General features: G+C 37.5%; 1 pseudogene; it reads left to right on the top strand.

Annotated features, from left to right (window-relative positions):
* The first annotated feature begins 1,675 nt into the window (after nt 1-1,675).
* On the top strand, nt 1,676-3,511 carry LOC131860339 (caffeic acid 3-O-methyltransferase 1-like; annotated as a pseudogene).
* The last annotated feature ends 339 nt before the right edge of the window (nt 3,512-3,850 follow it).

Here is a 3,850-nt window from a genome sequence, read left to right as displayed (position 1 = left end):
TCAGATTTTGGAAATCTCTCCTTGCCTTGTTTGGGAAATTTGGAAAGAAAGGTTCATCGAAGACTATTTTATGACAAAGCAAGAAGATTTGAATCATTTTTATCCTCAATTGAAACATCAATTATTGAGGTACTAAATTGAAAACTAGCCTTCTCAACAGATTCTAGCAAAAACATTTCTTCTTGGGATGACACTTTAAGAAACAATTGGCAAGGGATCAAGATTCCTCCTTCCTTTGGGAGAAAACCTAGTGCAAGAAAGGATGCTATATGGTCTCCCCCTAGACAGGGTTGGTTCAACCTAAAATTTGATGTAGCCTCCAAAGGAAACCTAGGTGCTTCAGGTATAGGATATATGTGGTTAGACATCATATAAGAACAGTAATTGGAAAGATGGCCATGCCACTGCCACCAGATACTAACAATATAGCAGAATACAAATCTTTTTTCCTAGGCTTACTTGATTGCCACAAACTTGGGATAAGAAACCTCATAGTAGAGGGAGACTCAGAGATAGAAATCAATGCAATTAAATTGAGAATAACCCAAAATTTGTGGCTACAGGCAATTTTGGACAGCATAACTGAGAATTTAATCAAATTAGAGCAATATGAGGCTAAACATGTCTACAAAGAGGCTAAAATGATAGCAGACTCTCTCTTAGTAGAAGGCCTTTCTTTACATTGGTGGGAGAAGGACAACATTAATAATGGTTAAAGCTACAAAGAGTATATCAACATTTCTCAGTAGTGGATTCTTGTTTTCATACATCAGACATAAAAATTTTCTACCAGCTTTGTCTAAAAGGCTATCTTTTCAAATTCAAACTTTTCCGCCAGCTTATCAAAAGTGAAATTGTCATGTCAACTATAACGTCATCTTATTTTGGCCTTTCTAAAAGTGATCTTTCCCACTTTCATCCCGAAAAGATAGCCTTCGATCCGTCGTCATTGCAAGTACGAGGCATGTGCTATCCGTTGGAATGAGCTGAATTTTTTAGCCTCAAGATTTGGCATGATGCTAGACAAATATCCCTTGCCACCTTTGTAGGTGAATTCATTGCAAGGAATTTTGCATTAAATGCATGTTGAAGACAAATTTTATTAGCTTTTATTTGGCTTCCTCTGCAAGACTATCAACCAGATTCTCTCTACAACCATTTTCACAGAAGCTAGAGCTACTACAGGTTTCTAAGCGATGGCATAATGAGTGTCTTTCCAACACCAATCTCATGCTTTGGAGCGGATACCCCCATCTCTCTCTCTTCCTCAACCCGCCAAGTCTCTTTCAGACAAATCATAGACCTAAGATTGAAGAGGCTCCTCTTAGTTCTTGAGCCAACATACATCCTAGCCGTTAAGCTCATTCTTGGTAGTAGGCTTATCAGCAGAGATGAATACCCTCGAGACAATAAAAATGTTTCGTTCTGGTTTGTCACCTCCCTGATGGACCTCAAACTTGATAAACAGGAAGTCTAGAACCTCACCAGACAACTCTTCCCAAGTGACATATTGCTTGAATTGCAAGAAGTCCTAAACAAAGTGCGACATGATTCTAGCGCTCCATTTTCGAGTGAGACAATCCTCTTCAATGTCTCGGGAGAGCTGATTAAATTCTATCCTTTTCCACTAGACCTGACAAGAAAGGACTTACAAAAGTACAAATCCTTTGTTTACATGGCCCTCAGGTTTCTAAAATGGAGGTTGCTGGGGGACAATCCGGAGGACATGGGTAGGGAAGAAGAATTCCTAGACTTTGCTAGACTTAATAGTGTTCTGCCTCCCAAAATAGAAGCAGAGAGTCCCCAAGTAGAACAAAGTAGGCGAGGTGGTGGCCGAGGTCGGCCAAGGTACTAGTCATTCTTCTGGTTGAGGAAGGGGTCATCCTCCATGAAGGGGTCTCGAAAGAGGTTGTGCCATAATGCCTCCGCCCATGCCTCAAGGAGAGGATTAAACAGATAGGTTTTTAGTTGGTTTGTTCTTTTTTTAGGCTGCTACAGAGAACATAGTTGGCTCATTTACATTTCTCTATTAATTTTAAACTTACAAAGAAACTTTAACGTAGCATTAGACTTATAAATTGTGAAAAAACTTTAATAGATTTTATGAAAAGGATAAATTAATTGTAATCAGCACTCAAATCCCACTCTAATTCAGAGAATTTCAGGGTTTTGGATGTGGTTTTCTCTTTCTGTGCATACTCATGGACATAGTGTTATTTTCACAATGTTTATGCCCTACTGGACCATTTTAGAAATCTGTGGTTTCTTGATGTAAATTTTCTTTAAAATCAACATATTATTCTAGCTCTTCCTTTTATTGACCAAGAAAAAATAAACCCAGATGCAGCAATTACTCTAGATAAGATTCTAAGAGTTCTAGCAAGTCATTCCCTCCTCAATTGTTCTGTAACCATAAGAATAGAAAGCCTGAGAGGCTCTATGGTCTGACTCTTCTTTGCAAATAAATTGTTCAAAACAAGGATGGCCTGTCCTTCGCACCACTGACCTTGGTGAACCAGGACAAGGTGTTCATAGACAGTTGGCATTATCTTAAGGATGATGTTGTTGAAGGGAGGCAGCCATTCACCAAGGCACGTGGGGTGAATACATTTTAATACCCTGCCAAAGACCAGATATTCAATAGGGTTTTTAATAGGGCTATGGCTGAGCACTCTACACTTGTGATGGGGAGGATTCTAGAGCCATATGAGGGTTTTAAGGATTTGGAGGAGCTGGTGGATGTAGGTGGTGGAGTTGGGTCTACTCTCAATCTTATAGTTTCCAAGTACCCCGTATAAGGGGAGTGAATTTTGATCAGCCTCATGTTGTGGCAGCTGCTCCTCAGTTTCATTACCTAGATAGTCAATCTGCTTGTTTAAATAGATCATTAATATTTTTTCCATTTATTTATTTATTTTTATTATGTTTATTGAACTTGTCCGTTTGTGGAAAAAAGTTTTCTTAGCTATCCCAGTGATTCTGCTTTATAATTCTCTTCAGATGCAGTTTGGCAGGAAATCTTCTATGAATCATACATTTTTGGTTCATTTTTTCTTTATATTGTCTGAGATTTGATTGTGTTAATTTTTTTATGTTTCAGATAAAATTTTATGATCTATAGTTTGATTTCTGACACTTTTTTATTCTTTTTCTTTCTGCTTCTTCATAATGGATTATGAAATTTGACCCAAAACTTAAGAAAATCTCAGAATCAAATAGAAGACTGGAAATTATGTCTGTGATTAAGCAATATTGTTGGAAAACCCCGATCAGCTGAAGGCAGAGACTGGTCGTAGTTCTTGCAGTGGATTCCATTTTGCCAGTGGCTGCAGAGACCTCTTCCTATGCCAAGCAAACATTTCATGTAGATCTTTGTATGTTGGCATTCAACCCAGTTGAAAAAGAGCGTACAGAGGAGTTCAAATACCTTGCAAAAGAAACAGGGTTTGCAGGAGGTGTGAAGCCAATTTGTTGCGTTAATGGAGTCTAGGTTATTCAGTTCCAAAAATGATCTCATTATTGTGTTATCCACTATGTATGTGGGCCATTAGGCATGAGTTGTGTGGTTGTTTGCTAATTGTAGTAGGTGAAATAGCCCCACCCTATACCTAAAGATTTATCTTCTTGCTTCCAAATGGTAATTAATACAGAAGTAGTGGAGCCTAATTGACATATTGTATATTGCAATTAATTATAAGATATTCTCAACATGGAAGGGGTTGATTTTAATTAGTGTATATGATAATAGGAAATATCATTATTTTCTTATAAATAGATTATAAATAGATTGTGCTAAAGTGTATTTGGTCTTTTTAAGAATATGGATCTTATTATTTATTTAATTTGGTTG

The sequence above is a fragment of the Cryptomeria japonica genome, chromosome 11 (genome assembly GCF_030272615.1).
Source record: "Cryptomeria japonica chromosome 11, Sugi_1.0, whole genome shotgun sequence".
Lineage (NCBI taxonomy): Eukaryota > Viridiplantae > Streptophyta > Pinopsida > Cupressales > Cupressaceae > Cryptomeria > Cryptomeria japonica.
This window is presented reverse-complemented; position numbering and strand designations above follow the sequence as displayed.